The sequence below is a fragment of the Hyperoodon ampullatus genome (genome assembly GCF_949752795.1).
Source record: "Hyperoodon ampullatus genome assembly, chromosome: 6".
Classification (NCBI taxonomy): domain Eukaryota; kingdom Metazoa; phylum Chordata; class Mammalia; order Artiodactyla; family Ziphiidae; genus Hyperoodon; species Hyperoodon ampullatus.
In genome coordinates, this window is record NC_136919.1 from 50,602,740 (window position 1) to 50,630,047 (window position 27,308).

Below are 27,308 nucleotides of genomic sequence, written 5' to 3' on the forward strand. Positions count from 1 at the left end.
ACTACTGAGCCCACGTGCTGCAACTACTGAAGCCTGCGCGCCTAGGGCCCTTGCTCTGCAACAAGAGAAGCCACCGCAACGAGAAGCCCACACACCCACAACAAAGAGCAGCCCCCGCTCGCCGCAACTAGAGAAGGCCCGTGCGCAGCGATGAAGACCCAACACAGCCATAACTAGATAAATAAATAAATTTATTTTTAAAAAATCCTGATATAACTCTAGTGCTGTACCTACATTATAATTTAATGATCACTCTATATATCTGTACGTCTGTCTTTTCCACTCGACCACCAGAGCTGAGACCATATCGCGTCCTTGTTAGATATCCAGAGTAGAGTCAAAGTAACAACTCAGTAAATATTTGCCGGTTCAGTGCAGTGGATGATGACAGACCACAGAGCTCCTGATACTGCCATGTTACACACTGCTGACTTGTATAAAGACTTTGTATACACTTAGCAAATTTTCAGACACAGATTTGCAGTCGAAAGAGGTAACTAAGTTGTGTGACAGAACTCAAATTCAGTATTGTCTTTTCTTTTAGAGGGGGCTCATTTATTGTCACTGTTCCCAAATGTACAAAAAGAAAAGATAGAAAATAAGTCCCCAACGCAGTTCCTCCCACCCCCGTAACATTGCCCCCAACACAAACAATTTTGCCCAAACCACAAACATAAACTGATTCTGGTATTCTCATAAACAGTGCAGCTAAGAAACAGTTTAGAGAAAGTTTAACAGGATTCAGATTCTATCCATTCTGTCCTCTCAGCCCTGAGAGGTAATAATCCCATATGGGTCCCAGTCCTCCCCAGTGGTTTTCCCATCTCTGGTGGAAGAGTCCTTTTTTTTTTATTTAGTTAGTTTTGGCTGCATCGGGTCTTAGTGGCGGCACGCGGTATCTTCTGTTGCGGCACGTGGGCTCTTCATTGTAGTGTGAGGGCTTCTCTCTAGTTGTGGCTACACAGGTTTTCACTTCTCTAGTTGTGGCGTGTGGGCTCCAGGGCACATGGGCTCTGTAGTTGGGGCCCGTGGGTTCCAGAGTGCGTGGCCTCTTTCCATTTGCCGCACGCGGGTTCTAGTTGAGGCACGCGAGCTCAGTAGTTGTGGCATGTGGACTTGGTTTTTCTGAAGCTTGTGGGACCTTAGTTCCCTGACCAGGGATCTAACCCACATCCCCTGCATCGGAAGGCGGATTCTTTACCACTGGACCACCAGGGAAGTCCCTGGAAGAGTCCTTTTACAAAGTGGTATATTTGGCTGCTGCTTTAGAGATCCTCCTGTGCTGCCTTCTTCTTCTTGGGTTTTTCTTCTTGAATTATGGGGGGCGGGGGCGGTGTTGTGGCCTCTCACTTTAGATAGCTAATAAAATCATTTAATTCATGGCCACCTTCGTATTTCTTTGGATTTAGCTTCTTGTTGGCTGGAGAGAAGCAGATGGTAGGAAAACCTCTAACTTCATATGGAGAAGGCGCTGTGGCATCCATCTTGGCTATGATAATATCTGGGTCTTTTCTGAGCTTCTCTCCCAGTTCTTTTTTTTTTTTTTTTTTTTTTTGTGGTATGCGGGCCTCTCATTGTTGTGGCCTCTCCCGTTGCGGAGCACAGGCTCTGGACGCGCAGGCTCAGCGGCCATGGCTCACGGGCCCAGCCGCTCCGCGGCATGTGGGATCTTCCCGGACCAGGGCACGAACCTGTGTCCCCTGCATCGGCAGGCAGACTCTCAACCCCTGCGCCACCAGGGAAGCCCTCTCCCAGTTCTTTATACTTAGGCTCCAGATTCTTACAGTGACCACACCAAGGAGCATAAAATTCAATCAGCACATCTTTAGTTTCATCACTCACTAGTTCATCAAAATTCTTTGCTACCACTACCTTTACGGGCCCATCAGTGCTCTCTGGGATAGGCTCAGACTTCAGGTATCTCTTCAGGTTACCATCAAAGTAATCCTGCAGGGGCTTCCCTGGTGGCGCAGTGGTTGGGAGTCCGCCTGCCGATGCAGGGGACACGGGTTCGTGCCCCGGTCTGGGAAGATCCCACATGCCGCGGAGCGGCTGGGCCCGTGAGCCATGGCCACTGAGCCTGTGCTCCGGAGCCTGTGCTCCGCAAGGGGAGAGGCCACAACAGTGAGAGGCCCGCCTACCGCAAAAAAAAAAAAAAAAAAAAAAGTAATCCTGCAGGAATATCTCAAGAGCCTTGCCATCACGCGACAATTCCTCCTGCATGACAAACTTCTCTGCTTTTGCAGTTCTGATAGCAACAACAGCAATCTCTCCAGTAGCACTTTTCAAGCCAAAATCAGAAAGTTCATGACTAAAGCTTTTGCAACTAGCTACAGCAAAGTTGAGTTTCTTCCCAGCATCCAGGAATTTCTTTGCCACCATCATCACTCTGTTTCTCCAGTAGTTGGAACATTTAGCATTCTTTTCATAGTCCACATCATAGGAAGCCATAAGTAAGTCCTTACCCTGTATCAAATCTTTATTTTCTTCTGTCATGTGAGGTCAGATACCACAACTGTTTTCCTGAATAAATTGTTTTAACCTTTCCACTGGTCATTTTCTGTTTTGTATATGCCACAGTCTTGTCCTCAAACCTGTTCATCAGATATGAAGGACAGGGGCTTCCCTGGTGGCGCAGTGGTTGAGAGTCCGCCTGCCGATGCAGGGGACACGGGTTCGTGCCCCGGTCCGGGAAGATCCCACATGCCGCGGAGTGGCTAGGCCCGTGAGCCATGGCCGCTGAGCCTGCGCGTCCGAAGCTCCGCAACGGGAGAGGCCACAACAGTGAGAGGCCTGCGTACCACAAAAAAAAAGAAAAAAAAGATATGAAGGACAAAACAAGGTGATACCCTCTCCGTCATCATCATACTTGTTCACCAGAGACGCAACATTGGTGTGTTCAAATCGGTAGTTATCTCTCAAGTTGCTGGCTGCTTTTTGAAACTCTGAGTGAGCTTCACTGAATAAATCTTTGAAAGAACCCACTACAGAAGCATCTTTATCACTAAGGAACTTTTCAAATTCTTCCTCAGTCCTGAGAGGAACTGAAGCTGGTCCAGCCTACTTCTTCAGGTGGCTGACAATTCTATCAGCAGTCCTAGGCCCATCATAGCACCTAAAACAGAATGTAAAACTTTTCAAGAATAGTGCTTAAATAAATAATGATTTAAAATTAAAATAATTCTCCTCTCATACTGTTAGTCCTTTTTTCATTTTACAGACCGCCCATTTACTTTGTTACACTCAGGATAAAATACATCCTGTGGGCATGTAAAATGCAAAAAGAAAAATGCATGCATGAGCTATTTTCATTAATGATGGTGTTTAAAACATGTCTATATAGTCTTCATCATTATTTTGATTACTATATAATATTTTGCTGAATTATTTTATTATCTATTCCTGTAATCTTGGACGTTTATGCTTTTTTTTTTCAGTCTTTTGGAATCATAGATAGCTATTCTGTGCATAGGTTTTTGTTTCTGTTGAATTATGCCATTAAGAGAAATTCTGGAGTCTAAAATTTGGATCAGAGTATATCCATCTTTATTATTCTTAATATATAGCCTTCCAGAAAGAATGTATCAATTGAAATTATCATTATAAATAAGTGAAAACAACAGATTCCTTAAACTTTAACCAGCAGTGGGTACCATTTTTAAAATTTATTAGCTACTTAAATAGGTGATTAAAGGTATCTCCAGGCTCCATCAAGGATGGTCTTTTCCCCTGTTTTTCTTTATTACTGATATTTCTCTATGTAATGTTTGTGTTAATGTCACGGCTTATTCGATTTTTAGGTTTTGAGGTTTTCCTTCTGAATTTGAATGAACTCTTCATATATTACAAATGTTAATTTACCTGACATTTTCAGTACAGATATTTTTCTGAATCAGTTGTTTTTATAGGACAAAATTTAATTTACAACATTTTCACTTACAGAGGCTTTCAGTTTCTGTATGTTCAGTAGTGGCAACACATCCCTCTGCGTTTCCTCAGTGGATTCTTGTATCGTGTAAGGTGTAGCTCTGACACTTTGGTTTTCTAAATTGTCCTATTTTATCTTAATGCAACTTATTAAATAAGCCTTCTTTGTCCCTCTATTTGGGAAAACTGACTTAGCTTTCCACATATGTTTTGGGTTTATTTCTAAGGTTTCCACCTTTTCCTATTGGTGTGCCTTTCTGTGTTTATGTCAATACCACAGTTTTAAGTTCTAATACTTTTGTATGAGTTTAATGTCTGATATGGCTAGATTTCTTTCTCTTTTCTCCTGCTTGGATTGTCTATCAGCGTTTTGCCTTTTCTTATATTTTTCATGCAAATTTTGTTGCAATTTAAAAAATCATATTGCCATATAAAATTTTTATTTTATTTATTTTTGGCTGCATTCGGTCTTCGTTGCAGCAAGTCAGGGCTACTCTTCGTTGTGGTGCGTGAGCTTCTCGTTGCGGTGGCTTCTCTTGTTGCGGAGCACAGGCTCTAGGTGCACGGGCTTCAGTAGTTGTGGCACACAGGCTCAGTAGCTGTGGCTCTCAGGCTCTAGGGCACAGGCACAGTAGTTGTGCCGCACGGGCTTCGTTGCTCCGTGGCATGTGGGATCTTCCCAGACCAGGACTCGAACCCATGTCCCCTGAATTGTCAGGGGGATTCTTAACCACTGCGCCACCAGGGAAGCCCCATGTTGCCATTTTGATTGAAATTGTGCTAAGTCTGTAAATATCCTTGGAGTGAACATATAGATTTATGATTTCCAGTCTCACTGAGGCAAAAACTATACCTGTCTATTTATTTTAATTTTTTTTACATCTTTATTGGAGTATAATTGCTTAACAATGGTGTGTTAGTTTCTGCTTTTTAACAAAATTAATCAGTTATACATATGTTCCCATATCCCCTCCCTCTTGTGTCTCCCTCCCACCCTCCCTATCCCAACCCTCCAGGTGGTCACAAAGCACAGAGCTGATCTCCCTGTGATATGCGGCTGCTTCCCACTAGCTATCTACCTTACGTTTGGTAGTGTATATATATCCATGCCTCTCTTTCACTTTGTCACAGCTTACCCTTCCTCCTCCCCATATCCTCAAGTCCATTCTCTAGTAGGTCTGTGTCTTTATTCCTGTCTTACCCCTATGTTCTTCATGACATTTTTTTCTTAAATTCCATAAATATGTGTCAGCATACAGTATTTGTCTTTCTTTCTGACTTACTTCACTCTGTATGACAGACTCTAGGTCCATCCACCTCATTACAAATAGCTCAATTTCGTTTCTTTTTATGGCTGAGTAATATTCCATGGTATATATGTGCCACATCCTATTTATTTTAGTTTTTTGAAAACTTCTAATAAGGGTTTGTAGGTTTCTGTAAAAGACTTTTGCTCTTACTTTGTACAGCATAAACCTTAGTGTTTTAGATTGCTTTTAATAAAATAATAATGGCTAACTATTACTAAGCACATAATATGCACCAGACACTATGCTAAGCACTTTGTATATATTATCTCATGAAATACCTCTGTAAGGTAGCTACTGTTATCACCATAATGCCTGTGAGGAAGCCGAGGTTTATGCTGGTCACGTAATTTGTCCATGGCCACATGGCTGTTAAATGGTAGAGCTATGATTTGCACCCAGGACTGTCTGACTTCAAAGGCCTTGTTCTTAACCACCATCCTATACTTGGTAAACTGAAATTATGAGCTAATAAGATAATGAAATTTAGCCAGAATAAAAGCAAAATTCTTATTTCAAGTGGATAAGAAGAGAAAGGTCAGTATCTGTTCAGAATGTGAAAGAGTTCAGACCTTCTATGGAGTATCAACTACTAAAGTGGCATGATTGCTCGAAACAAAGTAATAAAACCCAGTTCTTTGTTAATGGATATATGACGTCAGCTTATGGAAGGGGATAGTACCAGTGGATCAGTATCTAGAATGCCGTGTTCTCAGCCCCCTGTTTTTTTGTTGTTTTTTTGTTTTGTTTTGTTTTCTGCGGTACGCGGGCCTCTCACTGTTGTGGCCTCTCCCGTTGAGGAGCACAGGCTCCGGACGCGCAAGCTCAGCGGCCATGGCTCACGGGCCTAGCCGCTCCGCGGCACGTGGGATCTTCCCGGACCAGGGCACGAACCCGTGTCCCCTGCATTGGCAGGTGGACTCTCAACCACTGCGCCACCAGGGAAGCCCTCAGCACCCTGTTTTGAGAGTGGTCTTTATAACTGGGAGTTTCAGCAGGGGATGATAACGTGGTAGATAAAGAGGAATTATGTAGAATAAATGGTTGAAGGATGGGAAGTTTCAGTTTGGTTAAGAGAAGATATCTGAAGAGTTGTTTAGAGCAGAAAGGAATAGACATGTGGTGAGCAAAGGTTTCAATGAAACATATTTTGACTCCAGTAAATTCTTATAGAATTAGCCTGTCCAACAGGGAAACTGGCTTCCTAGCAATTTAGTGAGTGCCTCATTCATTGAATTATTTGAGCAGAGACCAAAGGTTACAGAAGAGTGATTCCTAAATTGCAAAAGAAATTGATGTAGATTAATGGTTTTTAAAGTGCAAGTCCAACAACTGTAGAATCAGCCAGAAACCACAGTTGTTAGAAATGCAAATTAGAGGACCCCACCCCAGACTAATGAATCAGAAACTAAGATGAGGCAGCAGTCTGTGTTTTAACTAGCCATCCAGGTGGTCCCTGATGCATGCTAAAATTTGAAAACTACTAGCCTAGATAAAGTCTAATGTTTCTTAAAACTCTGAAGTTTAACCCTTCTTACTATTTGTCATGCAGTACACTTTTATATCAGTCAATGTGATACTAGTCGTGTACTACATCTAAGGGAAGTTCATTGTTGAAATAACAAAGGGACCTCATTGTAAAGTGGTTTCATCCAATAGATGGCTTCATGATGTCAACTGTGAAACACTGGTGCAGCTAAACTTCAAGGTGTCCCAGTAAATGATTGGAGGTCTCTAATACGTGCACAGCAATCTGTATCCACTAGTAAGGGCATTACCCTCATTATATGTGTATTTTTTTCCAAGGATAGATATGTAAATGCAAATGATCATACTAGTTTCATGCTTTTGTTTTCATCATCAAACTGAATTGAAGTCCTCTGGAGGTGGTTTGGAGTAGATGGGAAAAACTAAATTTCTTATAGCTGGGAAACAGTAGATGTTGAATTCCCTTTGCCACTTATCCATCTGTTTCTTCCACCATGCTGTGAATTCCTCTGGCATTGGGAGCATATCTCATCCATCTTTGTATTTTCCATGGTGATTAGTGCAATGCCTGTGAAACGTTAGTGCTCAGTCATTGCTTGTTAAATATAATGTATTTAAGGTAATAAGTTCTCTAAGTTTCAAAATATGTTTTTCATACAAAATCAAAGTATTATGATTAAATAAAACAGAGAAGACTAGAACCCAAGGCTGCCCAAACCAAACACAACCACTATTTACATTTTGTAATTTGGACAAATTTACTTTTATACAGATTACATTTGTAATGACTCTTGATCTTTTCTCCCGTTTTCTAAAGCTTCGTTTTACATGGTTATAATCATACTTTGCACTCTGCTTTTTTCCCTTTTCATTGTAGATTAGGGCATCAGATTACATGATACACTCACATGTGCAGAGAGAATACAGAGTTTTAAATTTCTGGAGCTAACTTGATCTTTCTCATCAACCTGGTAGGTAATTGGAAAAGTTGGCAATTAATGATAGCTTAGTCTTTTCCAGCTAAACAGTCTGTATCTGTGAAATAGTACGTTCAATTGAGTTTATTGCAGAAAAATGCTCAGTGTTTCAGATTTCTGTCCCTTGTCTTCTTTACAAGATGGCATCTAGGTGGGGATTTTTGGGGGTGGGGTGGAGTGGGTAGGTGAATGGATTATGTGAGACCATGGTGATGAGGGAAGAGGTCTCAGGTGTTTCCATTTATTCCAGTGCCCGGCTTCTGCTGGTTCACTGGTCTTCTCAGAAACCCCACATTCACTCTCCTGAGCCAATTGAGACATTGGGGCCCCCAGAAGAGATGCACATGCAGTATTCAGAGCGAGTCAGAACCGTTTTAAGGTCATCTATCTAGCCATATTCATCAGTCAGTTTTACACCATCTCTCCTGCATTACCTGGGGTGCCGTCCTTAGTTGAGGTGAGATTCTTTCAAATGGAGAAAAGGCAACAGATACTTTCAACTTTCTTTATCAACTTATGGAAGAGTCTCCCCACCCTTAAAATACCTGCCTCAGAGAAGTCAAGACACGTGAGCTTCCCACCTTCTTCCCCAAATTCTTCTCCCTTGTTGTTTGGACTCTCCCCTGTGTCAGCACAGATAGAACGGTTCTTTCCTCTTCCTGTCTGGTTAGAACTACCATACCGTACTATTTTGTGTTTCTTGTACACTTAAAAAAAATGAAACCAAACCAAACAGAGAACACTTTGGTAAGGCCCAACTCTTGATTTGAAGGAAAGGGAACTTTAAAATTTAGAAACCCTAAGAAAAAAAAATGTCATGAAGAACCTAGGGGTAATACAGGAATAAAGACACAGACCTACTAGAGAATAGACTTGAGGATATGGGGAGGGGGAAGGGTAAGCTGTGACAAAGCGAAAGAGAGGCATGGACATATATACACTACCAAACGTAAGGTAGATAGATAGTGGGAAGCAGCCGCATAGCACAGGGAGATCAGCTCGGTGCTTTGTGACCGCCTAGAGGGGTGGGATAGGGAGGGTGGGAGGGAGATGCAAGAGGGAGGGGATATGGGAACATATGTATATGTATAACTGATTAAATTTGTTATAAAGCAGAAACTAACACACCATTGTTAAGAAATTATACTCCAATAAAGATGTAAAAAAAAAAAAATTTAGAAACCCTTGCTGTCACTCCACAAACCTGGCTTTCAGATTGTCATTGTTCTTAGGAAAGTCTGTTGTGAGACTTAAGGCTGACCCATGATGCCATGATGTATGAGGCCGTCCCCATTCTCTGCTTCCCTGAAGCACCAGCCTCATTGCTCAGCTGCAGCCTAACATGATTTTAGGGGGAAATAAAATATGTCCATTAAAAATTTATAAGTATTATATATATTAAAATAATATCAAAACACCCCTATATGCTCTGGTGTTATGTAATGAGCACTGTGACTGGAGATGTATGTACTTTATTTAATCCTTGGGTTTAATTTATTTAATCCTTTATTCTCATTTTACAAATAGATACATTGAGGCTCAAAAATAAACCTTGACGTAGGTTTCACAGACAGGGCATTCTTTCAACCACATTGTGCATGATAGTTAACCAAATGCATACACCACTGTTTATTTAACCATTCCTCCATATTTAGACATTTAAGTTGCCACAGGTTGTTTTAAAGGCAGATATGCACCTCCTAGTACAAGGATCTGGAGTTTAGAATTCAAAGGCTACTTCAAACCAGATGGGGAAAACTTACAGATTAAAAGAAAACTAAAATATGTATCAACAACCAATTGCAATGTAATAACCTTAGGTGAATCCTGATACAAACACGATGTAACAACAACAAATAGAATCAATTGTAGAGGATTGGGTGGAGGTCGGGAGGATAGAGGGAATGAAATTGGCCATAATTTGATCATTGTTGAAGCTAGGTGATGGGTACTTGGGGGGTTCGTTTTCCCATTCTTTTGTATATGTTTGAAACTTTTCATAAAGAAACGTTTTATAAGATGGAATAGGATTCCCTACGCTTTCTGAGTTTTGAGCAAGGAAGAGTTCTTTTTCTAATAGTATTAAGCAAATATGCATTTGTATGATTTTGGTTCCAGTCTCCCATCCCCCAGCCCCCTACCCTCAACCACATTCCTCTTACATACTGTATATCACTTGACAAATTTCTCTTGGGTGAGCCATGTCAGATGAAAATTCTTCTTCATTGTGGGGTAAAAAGAGATGATCAATGCTCTTGAGTGATGTGTGTGTGTGTATGTGTATGTGTGTGTGTGTGTGTGTGTGTGTTGAGGGCACACAGTCAATGCAGCTGGTGAGCACAACAGTTCTCTGAAATAGTCCCTGCCAGAGCCTCGTTATCCCACTCCATGCTGCAGTTTTATCTTGTGTCTGAGAAAGTGTTTCCTCTGCCAGGCAGGAAGGAAATTTGAAAATAAGTGCCAGCTTCAAATGCCCGGAGGGCATACACTGACATCTCCTTTCCTGGTTGGTGAAGCCAGGATGTGCTGCAGAGTGTCTCATTAACACCAGGGGCTTGGCCAGGCAGGGTGCCCCAGTTTGAGCATGCATGCTATCCGGGCACAGTTTTTATTCGATCTATGAAATGTACTAACGTCACGTTGCATTAGACCCCCGAAGTGAACTTGCTTTCTATAGAAATGTTTACACTGTTTCCTCCCCTCCCCTCTCCCTGTGCTACTGAACCAGGTATCTGGCAATTCCAGCCCCACTGACATGAGAGGAGGTAACATTTCATTCATCTCTCTTCCCCTCTCAATCTTATTCAGAATTGTCATTCACATAATCATTAACATTTGTTAAATGGAAGAAGGGGGAAAGGGTGCAAAGGTAACATACGTGGGAGAGAAGGTGAGGGACAGTAAAGAATGTAAGATATTGTTCATTGCAGAATATGAATGAACAAGTACATTATCACCTTGAGATTCTGGTGGGATTCTGAAATGGAGACAAAATACTAAAAAATAGATTAAAGATGTGAATTTTTCTATAAAGAACACAATGAAATTTAATATGTAGGGGGAAAAATCCTTTGAATTTTATAGCTTCTTCTCATACCCAGTGCAAACTAATTCCAGGATTCAAGGGTGAAAGATGGTGGTCTTTGGTTATGTCACCTTCTTTAACATCTCTACAAAATTCAAAGAAACCAGGAAAATGTCATTAAAAAGATACCCATTACAGTCAAAGACAAATCTCATCTTCAAACTCCCAGTGTGTACCAGTGACTTTTTCATATCTTTTTCTCCAAAAACCGTATCATTGGCCTTGACAGTTTAATGCAAGTTGACAATTCAGTAAGGAGCACATTGATTTCTGTAGAGGAGAGCCCAAGGGGCAAGTTATAGGTGATGAATGTGGTGGAGATTAAAAGGTATTAATGAAGTGAATTTTCTAATCTCATTCTTTGAAGAACAGCCATTATCAGGAAATGCTTCAGAGTTTTGAACTGAAAGCAAATGGAAGAAAGGGAAATATGAAATGCTCAGTTTCTGTCTTATCTGTATACACCATTTTTACCAGTCTTAGGCAGGCTCTAACATTTGTACCAGCACTAAGCTGGGTAATTCACACACTTAATTAAACCTTTAGAAACATGTACATAGGTACATTTTATTCTCCCCACTTTGGAGTGAGGAAACAATTTAGAAAAGCTTGGTAAATTAGCTACAATCATAACAACTAAGAAGTCACAAGGCTAAGCTTATAACACAGCTCTGTCTGAATGTAATACCTGTTTCCTTTCTACTGTACTTCACTGACTCTGTTAGTGTAAAGGAGATAGTGCTAAAGTAGTTTGTGGTTTTAGAAGAATGTTCCAAAATGTCAGTTCTTTTTACTTATGGTTGACGCCTATGTCTTACACGCTTTACCACAGGCATTAGGGAGTTGTAAAAGTTTCCATATTGCAATAATTATAACTGAAAACTTGTATGTTGTAGGGTGAGGTGCCATGGAATGGAAAATTTCATAAATTATAGTCTGTCACTAACTATTTGTGTGGCCTTGAGCAAATGTCTAAATTCTCTGAGCCCAAATCATTGCTGCCAAATATAAGATAATTTATTAGGTTACGTCTAAATTATCTTTTTCTTCTGTGATTCTCTTTTCCTGGTTGATGCACTGTAAGTTCCAGTAAATCAGAATTGAGATTTTTACTGTCACTGTTTGTAGATGACATGATACTGTACATAGAAAATCCAAAAGAAGCCACCAGAAAACTACTAGGGCTAATCAATGAATTTGGTAAAGTCACAGGATACAAAATTAATGTACAGAAATCTCTTGCATTCCTATACACTAACAATGGAAGATCAGAAAGAGAAATTAGGGGAACAATCCCATTCACCATTGCAACAAAAAGAATAAAATACCTAGGAATAAACCTACCTAAGGAGGTAAAAGACCTATACTCAGAAAACTGTAAGACACTGATGAAAGAAATCAAAGAAGACACAAACAAATGGAGAGATATGCCATGTTCTTGAATTGGAAGAATCAATATTGTCAAAATGACTATACTACCCAAAGCAATCTACAGATTCAATGCAATCCCTATCAAATTACCAATGGCATTTTTCACAGAACTAGAATGAAAAAAATCTTAAAATTTGTATGGAGACACAAAAGACCCCGAATAGCCAAAGCAATCTTGAGGAAAAAAAAAAAAAAAAAGCTGGAGGAATCAGACTCCCTGACTTCAGACTCTACTACAAAGTTACAATAATCAAGACAGTACAGTACTGGCACAAAAACAGAAATATAGATCAATGGAACAGGATAGAAAGCCCAGAGATAAACCCACACACCTATGGTCAACTAATCTATGACAAAGGAGGCAAGGATATACAGTGGAGAACAGACAGTCTCTTCAATAAGTGGTGCTGGGAAAACTGGACAGCTACATGTAAAAGAATGAAATTAGAACACTTCATGACTCCATACACAAAAATATACTCAAAATGGATTAAAGGGCTTCCCTGGTGGCACAGTGGTTAAGAATCCCCCTGCCAACGCAGGGGACCCGAGTTCAAGCCCTGGTCCAGGAAGATCCCACATGCTGCAAAGCAACAAACGCCACAGCTACTGAGCCTGCACTCTAGAGCCTGCCAGCCACAACTACTGAAGCCCACATGCCTAGAGCCCATGCTCTGCAACAAGAGAAGCCACCACAAAGAGAAGCCCTCGCACTGCAATGAAGACTAGCCCCCGCTCGCTGCAACTAGAGAAATCCCACACACAGCAACGAAGACCCAATGCAGCCAAAAATAAATAAATAAAATTAATTTATTTAAAAAAATGGATTAAAGACCTAAATGTAAGACCAGACACTATAAAACTCTTAGAGGAAAACATAGGAAAAATGCTCTTTGACATAAATCACATCTTTTTTGACCCACCTACTAGATTAATGGAAAGAAAAACAAAAATAAACAAATGGGACCTAATTAAACTTAAAAGATTTTGCACAGCAAAGGAAACCCTAAACAAGAAAAGACAACCCTCAGAATGGGAGAAAATATTTGCAAACGAAGCAACTGACAAAGGATTTTAATCTCCAAAATATACAAACAGCTCGTGCAGCTCAATATCAAAAAAAAAAAACAGCCCAATCAAAAAATGGGCAGAAGACCTAAATACACATTTCTCCAAAGAAGACACACAGATGGCCAAGAGGCACATGAAAAGATGCTCAACATCACTAATTACTAGAGAAATGCAAATCAAAACTATAATGAGGTATCACCTCACACTGGTTAGAATGGGCATCATCAGAAAATCTACAAACAGTAAATGCTGGAGAGGGTGTGGAGAAAAGGGAACCCTCTTGCACTGTTGGTAGGAATGTAAGTTGATACAGCCACTATGGAGAACAGTATGGAGGTTCCTTAAAAAACTAAAAATAGAATTACCATATGGCCCAGCAGTCCCACTGCTGGGCATATACCCAGAGAAAAGCATAATTCAAGAAGACACACGCACCCCAATGTTCCTTGCAGCACCATTTACAATAGCCAGGTCATGGAAGCAACCTAAATGTCCATCGACAGATGAATGGATAAAGAAGATGTGGTAAATATATACAATGGAATATTACTCAACCATGAAAAGGAATGAAATTGGGTCATTTGTAGAGATGTGGATGGACGCAGAGACTGTCATACAGAATGAAGTAAGGCAGAAGGAGAAAAACAAATATCATATATTAACGCATATATGTGGAATCTAGAAAAATGGTACAGATGAACCGGTTTGTAAGGCAGAAATAGAGACACAGATGTAGAGAACAAATGTATAGACACCAAGGGGGGGTGGGATGAAATGGAGATTGGGATTAACATATATACACTAATGTGTAAAATGGATAACTAATGAGAGCCTGCTGTATAGCACAGGGAGCTCCACTTCACTGTATGGTAGAAACTAACACAACATTGTAAAACAGCTATACCCCAATTAAAAAGAAAGAATATGGGAGAGAGAAACGACTGAGATGAATGTGTTTACTAAAATACCAATAAGTTTGTTAAACTTTAAAAAAAATTGAGATTTTAAAAAATATGAATGCTCATTTGGGTTGGATTTTTAAAATCTTCTTAAAGTGACCTTCCATTTTAGCTAATTTCTCTTACTGTCTCTCAGTCTCACACACACACATGCACGCACTGCATACATGCACACACAGACACCCAGCACACCCTGTACAATTAGCATTATTATTTATACTCAAAGAAGGACAGTTCAGGGTTGGTTTCAGACACAAAGCACACAGATAAGGAGGAGTTCCAGGCAGTTTAGTTATTCAGCACAACTTGAACATTAAGACAACAGCCCATCTGTCCATCCCACTGTCCTCTACCACCCCTTGTGAACTCATGGAAGGTTGTTGATCTGGACCCAAGTCTAGAATTCTGGCTGCTTTGCTATGAGTCTATATTGGCCTCACCTACCTCCAAGCTCTCAGAAACCAGACTTTGATGTGCAGTATGAAGAAATAGATGTTAGATTCAGACACAGCAGGTCTTGGATATTCTTTTGAGAGGATAGATTCAGACACAGCAGGTCTTGGATATTCTTTTGAGAGGATATTTTTTCAGCGGTCCACAGTGGTAACTTTTTGGTATTTCACTGTATATAGACTTTGGGTTCTAAGGAGGAAATGTTAACCAGCAATGCTGTGGCATGATTCCACCTAGTGAGGGAATGAGATTCTTAGCTTGACGAAGTCTTCCTGCCACAGATACTATCAGTATGTGACTGTCTTTCCTGCCAAACTGATAACCTCTCAAGAGCCCACTATGTACTGTAGACATCCCTTTATTGCTATAGCACTCTACTCAGTGGCTGATACATAGCGGCAGTACATCAAGTAAACAGCAGCATGTATTTTGTGGTGGGGTAAAAAAAAAACAAAAAAACATGAATTTTGGAGCCAGGCATCCCTGTGTTCAAAGTTCTGGTTCTGCTAATTAACCTGTGTGTTTTAGGAAATATTGGTTAGATTCTCTGAGCCTCAGTTTTCTTATCAGTACAATGGGATGAATGAAACTTCTTGGGATGTTGTTTAAGGTTTAGAGACAGTATAGGCAAAGCAGCTATTGAATTGTGGGCACTCACTGGGCAATAGCCAACAGCAGCAATATTGGAGGTAGGCAGGACTAAATAAATGTTAGAACAATAGAATTATTATCAAGAGCTGGGTTATAAACCACTGTGTCATAGTAGAGAAGGAAACTGCCATGAACCTATCAGGAAGAAAGAATTTTTTTCATTTAAAATACAAAGAAGTGTTTTAACAATTAAGAGTGGTCTGTCGTATGAGGTGATAAGATGCCCGCCCAAAAAAAGGAAAGAAAAAGAAGACTTCAAGCAGTCTTTAAACCAGTAAAAGGTGGAAAGGAAGGTACACTGGGCTATTACTGGGAGACTTCCAATTCAGCAGTTTCTCAATTTCTGATATCCGGGTTCATTTTCAGTTGTGAAGGCTTCCCAGTCAAACATGAAGCCATAATGTTCAAGGCAGATTATTAGTAGTTTGCCTTTGCTGCACTAGCATAAATTCTTTGGAGAGGAATTGAAAAGACCACAACTAACTTTTAATGAAGCAATCTGTTTTGCTAACATCAACCAAAAAATAACAGGAAAGAAGGCACAATGTAGTTTGTAAGGAAGGTAGTGATAATCATTCAACATTTGGTTTACACTGTAAATGCAAGGAATGAAGGAAAGTGGTTTTGAAAAATCTCCCGGGACCAAAATACAATCACTCACCTTATCTCATGCTGATGAGCACATGCACTCCGGCTTGGCATATGTTTTCATAAACTTCCCATTTTCAGGGAGTGTGGCAAATGTGTAAAGAGGAACACATCTGCGACCCCGTGGAGCTGATGTGTTAGCAGAAGGCACAAGGTCGTGGGTCAAAGGGGGCATTTCTTGGGAGAAAAGACAGCAGAAATATACCTCCTCATGGGCCCCAACACCAGATGAGCGGAGCACTGGCTTTTGTGTCTATGAGGGACCAACATTTTCATTAGGAGACTATTGAAAGACTAAATTGTTCTGTCTGATCAAATGACATCGGGATTTGAGATTTGCTGTGACTGAGTTAGCCCTCACTCACTCAAAGAGTAAACGCCATGAACTCACAAATATCCTCATCCCTTCCTCTTCTGCGGTGAAGAGCTGGTCCATCCAGATGTGAGGCTGTTTACACACAGGGCCCTAAAGACTTAAATGTACTCAATGGATTCGTAAGGGATCCCACTTTTATTATGTCCTACTCATACTTTTACACAGGCACACACACACACACACACCACACACACACACACACACACACACACACACACACACACATACCCCTCTTATGCTTCAAGCTAGCCTAGAAGGCATTTCCTCTGGTAAACTTTCCTTTACTTCCCCTGCCCCTCCCCACCTTTAATTGTGCCTCTATTATTAGTTAGAATGTGTATGCAGTAATGTGTTTTTTTCTTGCATTTTGCCTAAATGAAAATCTGAGGGTATCTTTACATTTAAATTTTTTATGTAGAGCTTCAAAAACTTTTAAAATTACGTAGTCAAATTTATTGACTTCTTGTTGTTGTTCGCCTCATTTCTTGAAATTAAGGGCACAGCCTCATCCCTTTGAGAAACATTTATAGACAATTATACTTCATGAGTGTCCAGTCGGCACAGCCCCACTGGCAGGCAGCTCGCACTCGGGTTCTAATTCTGGGAAGGGGCGGAACACTTGTTAATATAAAACACTTCCTTTTGCCTGCTAAAAGGATTCTGGCTGTGCCCTAAACTCTTTCTCCCGCCTTGCCTTCTTTCAATGCCAATCTCCTTTTCTGGGATATCATGGCACAGAATCATGAAGAATAGTGGTAAAGGAAAAGTAAATTCAGAAAGTTCATTCAGAAGAGATTTAAAGGAAAATGCTGGGAAGCAAGCAACCATGGTGTCTCAGAGAAGTGAATACAGAAAACAAATGGGAACTTTAATATATTGCTGTGGTTTGTGAATATCCTTCACAGTGTTTGAAAAATACAAGGTAAAAAAATCTGTGTTTTTTGAAAATAGATTTTGTTTGTTGGAGTGTTTTTCTGTGACCTCAACAGGGTTCTGTACTACTATGTGTATTATGATTTTATAAGCAGTGCTTTTAAAACTTATGAATATGAACATGTGCACATCTCTACAATTTTCTACAATATATGTTCCCAATACCTCATATTCTTGGTCTCCCACATCCCTCTCTTTTTCTCATTAGAGGCCCCTTCTGGTCTCATAGTGGTTTCCTTTTCCCCTATCACTTAATGAACAGTTACTTAAATGAACCGTGATAAATGTCTGTCCTGGCATGGTCTCAAGTTAAATTCATTATAAATGTTGGGTTGCTTAGGCTAAAATGCCTCTTATCATCTCAGAAAATGAAATTGCAGGCTCATTTTCCAGAAGTAGCTAAGGAAAGCTTGCACTCATCAATCCTCTCACAATTAGGGTGGAGCAGCCTGGTGGTTAAGAGCTCAGCTCTGAAGCTCCTCCCCATGGTTCAGCCCTAGTCCAGCTACTACTGTCTGTTTTTAATCTTGGGAAAGTTACTTGACCTTGTCATGCCTCAGTTTCCTCACTTAAAAGGAGAATATTTGTGGGGCTTCCCTGGTGGCGCAGTTGTTGAGAGTCCACCTGCCGATGCAGGGGACGCGGGTTCGTGCCTCGGTCTGGGAAGATCCCACATGCCGCGGAGCGGCTGGGCCCGTGAGCCATGGCCGCTAAGCCTGCGCGCTCCGCAACAGGAGAGGCCACAACAGTGAGAGGCCCTTGTACTGCAAAAAAAAAAAAAGAAGCTGTCCTGCAAATATTGCATGAAAAGTTGGTAGACTTGAAGGTGACCCTATTTGGTGATTCATATTTGAGTTCCTGGGTTCTGATATATCCATTCACTCATTCAGTGGTGGTTCATTGAGCCCCTGCCATGACAGTTATGACATTATGCCAGCAATCATGGCACAAAGATGAATAAGACACAGTTGTTGACCCCAAAGAGTCCCCAGACTACAGAGGGAAAGAGTGTATAACAAATAAAATGTAGCAAGAAAGTGCAAGAATTTTTTTTAAGCCTATAAGGTACAAAGCGCATGCAAAACAAGGACAAAGTTATTATTGTCCAGGAACTCTAGGAAGATTTCCTAAATGAGATGAAAGATTAGTTGAGTTGTTGAAGGGTGAACAGGCACCCACTAGGCAAATGATTGGAAGAAATCAATTGCAGGCAACGTAAATAGTGTACACAGTTATCAAATAGCAAGCAATTTATACTGGAATATAAAGTTTGAGTCAAGAAATGGGAAAAGATGGAGCTAGACCAGTGGGCAGGAGCCATGAAGACCTGTCAGCCTTTTAAGATAGATCTAAGTCAGAGAAGGCTGCTGTTTATTACACATCTAGTGTTTATGTAAGTATGGCCCCAACTCAAAGTTGCCTCCATACCCTGAGCAGACTGCAGTCATGACCAGGCAGTTACTTAGTTATATCCATACTCATCATTTTCCTGCATTAGCACCATTTGAATGGAGTGCTTGAGTTTGGAACCTTGGAAATAGGAATTCCTCTAGAATAAGCAGAGCAGCAGCATGAATGAATTACACACAGATATATCAAGATGTGTGCACAGGCCCTGACATAACTATTTGCAATAAGCATTACACCTTTCCCATTTAAACACCAATTCCTCATTTGTAGAGATTAATACTTTTCTAACTTCTGGATCCAAGTTTTCATTAGAACCTCTTGTCCAGACTAAGCTAGTCATCATTTCCTCTTTCTAGAAATATTCTGGTTTCTCACCCTTCTCCTGAATTTTTTTAAACTAAGTTGCTAAGGATCCTTTCCCTTAACTTGTCTTCTATCTTACACACGTGCCTATTTGCGTTTTTCCATTCATGCTATTTCAGTACAGTGCTGAAAGGGAACCACTTCCCTCCATCTAATTAAGTACTTAGGAGGCATCTTGGTTTAGGTTAGGTTGCACCAATCTTTGGGCTAACGTATTCTCACTTCACTTGTCTTTCTTCATAGCTTTCCCAAAGCAGCGCTTTTTCTTTGGACACTTTTCTAATGAAAACCATTTTTTGCCAAAAGATTATTACCTTCATCGATTACAAACTCTGCCCCCAGCCATAGGTCTACTAGAGCCAGATTGATAACTTCAATCTTTGTGGTTTTCCTGACAACCACAGTTTGGCTAACCAGGAGCCCCTGTAAAGAATCTGGCTACCAAGCTAAAGCTACTTCTACCCAGGATGTCACATGTGTCCAGCCTGTTCTAATGGTTCCTCTTCTTTCCCATGGCCTGGGACACTTCTGTATCCTTTTGCTTTCCTAAAAAGGAATAACTAATTAGTTAATTGCTGGTAAGAAGATTGTCTGCCTCAGAACAGCATGTCATTTCTACATGGTCTTTGTCTGTTTTCCCTTTCAAAAACTTCCCTTTTTGCCTACAAAACAAGACAGTCTTGTTTAATATGTGATGCTTTGGCTTCTCTTATAATTGCTTCCTCCCCAATAGAAAATCCCTTTGGGGCTCATTTAAATTCTTTAACTCTTTCCTGACATTCAGCAGAGAGGTTTCCTAAGAATCAAAGCACTTTACTAAATAAGTAGACTATATTCCTATTATTGGCATTGTTCCAACAATAATTTTCAAAATTGAAGGATAGATATTGAATGACCACATTGGATCAAATACCTGATGAGTCAATATTAGTATTGTATACGCATGTGTTATGTAGTTTTGCTGTTTCCATTCCATTTAAATAATAAGGAATTCAAAGCAAGAGGATATATAAAAGCCAATAATGATAAGCTTTTACATTCATATAGACCCTCCTAACTCTTAACAAATACATTTTCAATATACATACCCCTACTGTGGTGTCAGCTCTGTACATTGGAAAGATTGATATCACTTCAATTTTTATGTCCTAACACAGTCTTAGAATTTTACTAATAATGTTGCCCCTGAAATACATGTAATTATTCAGGGGAAAGTCAATAAGATATGTAAAGTAAATGCTTCAACTGAAGACAGACCTGTATAACATTCATTAATTATGTGAATGGGTAATGTATAATAGCATGTGTGGTTAATTATCAAATTATGTTGAATTTAACAGAAATTCTACTAGTTCATAGTTGCTAACACTGGATCCTAGAATATACTGTAGCATACCAGAAATACTATGACAATTGTCAGAGGAAGTCCTATTAACTGTGAAAGGCCTTCATAAATGAGACACTGCCCTCGAAATTATTGAATTGTTTTGAGAAAAGCATTTATAGCCACAGTGAGAACACAGGTCCTGAATTCAAAGTAATATTTAAAATACGCCCTGTAAGAAAATGTATGGCTTTATCCACTTTGCCTATACAAGTCCCTCTGAAGCATAAATCATAAAACAGAGAAAAAACACCTATCAGCTGAGTAGCAGAGTGCTGACAAGAACTAGGAAAATAAAAGCAACTTCAGGCCGTTATACCCAAAGACCCCGAGGGTTGAATTTCCCCGAGGGCACGTGCTGTAAGTTAATATATAATTGTTGCTTCTTGAGAAAATATTTGAATATCCAAACAGGCACTGGAGTTGCATGGATGTAGTTAGGTCTGTGGTTTGCAATGTCTGTGGAATGGGAAGGGACTCCAGGGCTCACAGCTAGCCACAGTCACCCTGCACCCTTAATCTGTAGCTCATTCACCTGAAATGGTAGTTTGGTTCTGCTTTTAAAGACTGGAGTCAAAACAAGTCAGAGGGGGAAAAAAAATGAGTTCTGAAGAAGAGAAGATAGCAATTACTAGCTTAAATATTGTTTTTGAACTCATATGAGAAAAATGTCAGGTCACTGGCTATCCTCCCTGAGAACCTGTTCCAGGAGATAAATCCTTGGTCTCCAAGCCAAGGAGATGGGATGAATTCTCTGTTTGTTCTATGGCCAAGAGATACTATCATTGTTTTCTAGGCTGATTCGCAAAGCCCTATCCTTCGAGTATGACACATAAAGATACTTGAGTTCATTGTGAGTTGCTAAAAGTCTAGGCTTCTGGAATACAAAGTAAGGCCAGGCTGAGCTTTGCTAACAAGGATCTCTGTAAAACCTCCAACGAACTGCCTGGAATATATACGTTTCAGAAAATTGACAGAAAATGCTCCCTAGCAAGAGAGCTAAATGGAATGGGCTGCTGGGGAAACATTCTAAGTAGGAACAGGATCCCAAAGCAGAATTTCCAAAGGAAAGAAAATGAATAATCAGCCCTCTCCCTTTCACAGCTGCCCCTCTCCCTGTTCAACAACCGGCAAAGGAGCTGTGTTGTTACAAAATGCACACCCGGGAGTGGAGTAGCAGCTGGTGTGCAGGCAGCTGAACGCCCCGGCAAGCCCTGGCCCCAGGAAACAAACACCTCCCAGGTTTAAGGTAGAGCAACAGGGGAAATGAAGCTGATTCACTTAGGAAGAGCCTGCTAAACTATGGGGAGGACCCAAGACCTCCAGAGCAAATGAAGCCTCGCCAAGGCAGAAAGAAGAAAGAAGACCTTCAGACGTTCATAAAAATGAAGTGCTCCTTTTTAGAGAAACTGATATTTAAAGTTGTGTTTACAAGAATAGAATCCATAAGTGCCCAGGGGAAAGTGATGAACGGGGTGGGGTGGGGGAGAGGGAGGGGAGTGTGAAATCATCATGTGCTAAACAAACGTCCTTCAAGGAAACTAAACACACGACTTGGGCCAAATTCACACCAAGCTCTAACTGAACTCAGCAAAGCCTTCTGCCCTCTTCCTAATAGATTTAGCAAATGATCCTGGTTATTTCTTAACACTTCTTAATATTTCACAGATGAAACAAGCTCATTCAGAACGGTATTAATCCTAGGTGGAATAGAAACACTTGAAAATTTTTCATGTCATTGTTGGGATTTTGCCAATATGAAAGGAATTCATTCTCAAAATATAAAAACCTAGGAGAAAAAGATCAGTCCATCATTGTTACCGAATCAGGTCCGGCTGCTCGCCACTCAAAAAATCAATACGAGAGAGAGAGACAAATGTTGGTAGAAGAGAAAGGTGCCTTTAATCAGAATGCTGGCAATTTGGGGAGATGGTAGACTCAGTGTCCCCCCAAAACCACTGGTGGACTCAGTGTCCCACCAGAAACCACCCATCTGGGGAGATGGTGAACTCAGTGTCCCCCAAAAACCACTTCCGAAGATTCTGCTGGGCCATGAAAGTTTTAAAGGGAAGAAGGGAAATAATCTCAGTTAATCACTGAGATGGGGGGGTGTCAGACTTGTCACCCTCCCCCCACCGCAGGCAGGCTCATCGATCCTAGGAGAAGAATACAAGATCCTTCTCCTAAAATTGCCAGTGTCTACAAAACTCTTCAATGTGAGCATTTTGTTTAAAGAATGAATAAATAGCTATTTAGTGTAACACACTGGGCTGGGCCCAGTGGACATGTACAAAGGGAGTGAAGACACATCTATCTTTACATACACAACTGAGGACACATAAGTAACTAAAGGGATAAAGGAAGCAAATGCCTCTGGATGTTATCGTGTTCATACAGTTTGGCCACACAGTTTTTTCATGAGATTACTGAAGGGGAAGCTACGGAAGAGATCTGGTCATCTGTTAATTACTTATTCTTCATTTCTACTTCTTTGATCTATGGGAAAAAATGACAGGTCAGGCAAGGTATCGTATGATTAAAAGATCTGAAAGGCGTGCTTGGGCTGGAGATAAGTAGAGCATGTGGGTCCTCAGTTTAACAGTTAGTTACAACATAGCTTTGCTAAAGTGACAAGAAAAGGGGCTTCCTGCTGAGGGCAGTTTCCTGCAAAGAGCTGCTTACATGATGAAATTACTTAATTGATATCTTGATGTATTTACTTTCTGGGAGCCTTTTAAAATTTATAACATGGCAACTTACACCCCTACTGCTGTGCTTCTGCCTACCATTAACAGAAGTATGGCCGAGCAGTGAGCCAGTGCAGATGGGCAAGAGCCTTGGATGACTCCTAATACCAGATCCTTCTCCTAAAATTGCCAGTGTCTCCAAAATGCTCTTCAATGAGCATTTTGCTTAAAGAATGAATAAACAGCTATTTAGTGTAACACACTGGGCTGGGCCCAGTGGACATGTACAAAGGGAGTGAAGACACATCTATCTTCACACACACAACTGAGGTCACATACGTAACTAAAGGGATTAAGGAAGCAAATGCTGAAGGGGACAGGCTTTGTGTTATCGGTTGCAGTAGTCCTGGCTTCTGTCGATGCCATGTTTTCTAGTTTTCAAGCACATTGCTCATCTCAGTGGAGAGCTGCAGGAATTTCATTTGGACAAATAATCAGAGAAAGGATGAGGATAGCAAGAGTGCTCTCTCCTGAAACGTTCAGGCTCAAATCTCTTTCTTACACAAGAGAAGGTGAAGCTTGATGAAAGGCTTCATTTTAAAATTGTACCCTTTTTTTTTGCTGCACGCTGTTCCCCTCACGTCAATGGCACTGAAGACTAGATGACTTAACCAAAGTAGAATGTTCAGATGGCACAGTGTTTGTTTGTCATGACCTTGTAGGTGCGTGTTTCTGGCAGGATCTCCCTATGTCAGTGTATATTCAGTAGTGAGTTACAGGTTCTTTTCCCCGGATTCCAGGTCTGTCACCCACTGGTTCTGTGGCCTTGGGTGGGCTGCTTGACCACTCTGGGTCTCATCATCTTCACCTGTAAAAGAGGTTAAGAAACTCCATTCTGCCTGCCTTGGTGTGCTACTTTAAGACCCAATGAGGACTTCCCTGGTGGCACAGTGGTTACGAATCTGCCTGCCAATGCAGGGGACACAGGTTCAATCCCTGGTCCGGGAAGATCCCACATGCTGCGGAGCAACTAAGCTTGTGCACGACAACTACTCAGCCTGTGCTCTAGAGCCCGCGAGCCACAACTACTGAGCCCACGTGCCACAACTACTGAAGCCTGCGTGCCTAGAGCCCGCACTCCACAACAAGGGAAGCCACTGCGATGAGAAGCCCGCGCAGCGCAATGAAGAGTAGTCCCCGCTCGCCACAACTAGAGAAAGCCCGTACGCAGCAACGAAGACCCAACGCAGCCAAAAATAAATAAATAAATCTATTAAAGAAAAAAAAGACCCAATGAGAGTGCCAGAAGGCACTGAGAGATGAGAGATATTTGTGTGACCTGCTCCTGAGTTATCACGGGATCCACACACACAGAGTCGAGTGCCTAGACTCATGAGGTGTGAGCACTTAGTTATGTGAATCACATTTAATTGTCAGCAGGGTAGCAGCTTCTTCTCCTTCCCTGGCGGGAGCCTTTCTGTGGTCAGCATTCCTGCCATCCCAGAGGCTGAGTGGGGCTGGGCAGAGAGAGTGAGGGAAGTGTGTGGACTTTTGTAATAGAAATAAAGCAACAAATGCCTCCTCAGACAGAGCAGCAAGAGGAAACAGTCTGCACCTGGCCCTGGGTTTTTACATGTTGTTGATGTTGGTTTTTCCCTCCCAAAATTAGATTAGGCCCTGTGTGGAACTGTGAATGCCTGTACACCTACTTCATGACAGGACAGCAGAGCAATCTGTTTTCAAAGGCCAAGAGCTGGTTGGTTTTTTTTTTTTTTACCCTCAGCTCTGCGGTTTTTCTCTCTCTTCATTCCAGTGAGGCTTTTTTTTTTGCCATCATTTTGAGTCAGCAGCCTGCCGGTAACAAAGGTACCCAGCTGTTCTCTGAGTTCTAATTTCCAAACAGCTTTTAATAGGTACTGCCTGCCTTCCCGGCTGTGGGCTGCCTCAATAACACACCAGATTGCAGGTATTTTAAGGAGGGTTCTGAGGATTATGGTGAAGTGTGGTTTTGCCCAATAGTTTTAAGAATAGAATCGCTAATATCTCCCTGTAATAATTTGTTCTCCTTTGATAGATGAGTGTGTGTTCTGGACAGTTTACTGCAATGCAGACCTGAAAGGGAACTGGCAGGGTTCTCCCAGATGTACTGCAGCAGCCCCGGACAAGCAGTAATCATAGCTGACGCCCGTGAGCAGGTCATAATTGTCTTAACTAATCCCACCCCAACAAGAACGCTGTGTAGCAGATGTCTCATTATCCCCATTGTATAGATGAGGAAATGGAGCTTTTGGGAGGTTAAGTAACTAAGGTCACACAGCAAGCAAATGGCAGACCCCAGGTTCCAACGCAGGCAATCTGACTCCGTCAAAAGCCATCGACTTCTACTGAAGTGGGTAGCAGCACAGACTGACTGCTCAACTCGTGCATAACAAAGGAAAACATGATGGGATGATCCTGTTTTCTTTAGTGAGTGTCTCCAAAACCTAACACAAGGCCACCACTGATGTTTTCAATATATCAGAGAAATCACACCTCTATAGGATCTCAGTCTCTAGGAAGAGTTATTGCTTTTTCCATTTTAAAGACTCATTGATTAGCCAAGAAGAAGCTTGAATATGGGGAGAACTTGACCCAACACTATAAAGCTTCATTAAACTAGACTCCATTAATTACTATCATAGAATCAAACATCAGAATCAAAAAACTATGGAAGTGACTGTATGATTTAAATCCTTGTGTTCAAAAAGAAACCTCTCTCTCTCCCCCTCCTCCTCTCTCTCAAGTGCCCTATGGCCCTGGGAAGTTCAGCAGCTTGTCAAAAATGCACAAGTAGGGCTCCCCTGGTGGCTCAGTTGTTGAGAATCCACCTGCCAATGCAGGGGACACGGGTTCGTGCCCCAGTCTGGGAAGATCCCACATGCCGCGGAGCGGCTGGGCCCGTGAGCCATGGCCGCTGAGCCTGCGTGTCCGGAGCCTGTGCTCCACAACGGGAGAGGCCACAACTGTGAGAGGCCCGCGTACCGTGCAAAAAAAAAAAAAAAAAAAATGCACAAGTAAATTCAGGATTCAGAATTTCTGCATATCAGGACAGGAGTGTGGGCTGAACTTTAGCTTTGTACTGACTAGAAGATAATGTTTGCTAAGCAAATTAATCAGGTAAACGCACTTGCAATGGAATATTTAAGCTAGTCAAGAGAATAAATTGCTTCCAAGCATGTATTCACATGCAAATGATTGATATACTAATTATAAGTCACTCATCTTTTCATTAAAGGCTGCTCCCTGAGGACCTCTGTTAGGTACAACTTTATTAAGTAAACATTCCTGAATATATCTATCTTAGGAAAACAAGCTATCTTAATTCAGATTTTTCATTGGTTCAGATAGACATCTGGCCCTCCTACCCCCAAACCCAGATTAAATATTTCACCCAGAAATAATTATTCAGTGCATCCTACGTGTCAGGCCCCGTGTTAGGCCCTGGAAATCCAAAGGTGTATAAGATATGATTCCTATTTAGAAAAGGTCCATATTAGTTGAATTTTGTTCTTCTCAAGAGGTCACAACTTTTCCATTCATGAACACTTAAGACCACATGGGCAGCACTGGGGTGTGGGGAGAGGATTAAAGAATCACCAGATGACACCTAATTTCCTCTGAACAACGTGATTCCAGATTCATCTGTACTGTGTGGACCCAATAGGTTTGTCAACTGCCATGTGTTAGTATTATTACACATTAAGAAATTGAATTTTAATTCCACCATTGGTATGACAATGTAACAGAAATTAGAAAGACCCAGTAGAAGGGAGGGCCTGATTTTGAAAGACAACAGTGTCTCTTCTAGTCAATATCTTTGGGGACTGAGGGATCCTGTGACAGAGTTTTCCAACTCACTGAATCCGTAGGCTTTTAAGCACCAAACTTAGTTTTATGGTATCCATTCTGAATTGGAATCTTTTTCAGTGGATAAAGTATACTTGCTTACACTGTTGAGCAGCATATGTTGATGACTTCTATCCTTTTGGTTGTTCAGGCCCAGTGTCAATCTTGGGTCCTTTCTTCTTCTCCCACTGCCTGTCAAGCCTCCCTCATTATATATTCAGAATCTGACCACTTCTTACCTTCACCTCCACATGCTGGTAAAAGCCACGTCAT

At 41.2% G+C, this 27,308-nt stretch overlaps 1 pseudogene across 1 annotated transcript; it reads right to left on the bottom strand.

Moving 5' to 3' along the window:
• Positions 1–1,265: 1,265 nt before the first annotated feature.
• Positions 1,266–27,308, bottom strand: LOC307054816 (protein disulfide-isomerase A3-like; annotated as a pseudogene). Its single transcript has 6 exons — positions 27,275–27,308; positions 23,928–24,018; positions 2,840–3,115; positions 2,173–2,621; positions 1,737–1,947; positions 1,266–1,522 (listed from the first exon to the last, which is right to left on the bottom strand). The product of its transcript is annotated as a protein disulfide-isomerase A3-like (transcript).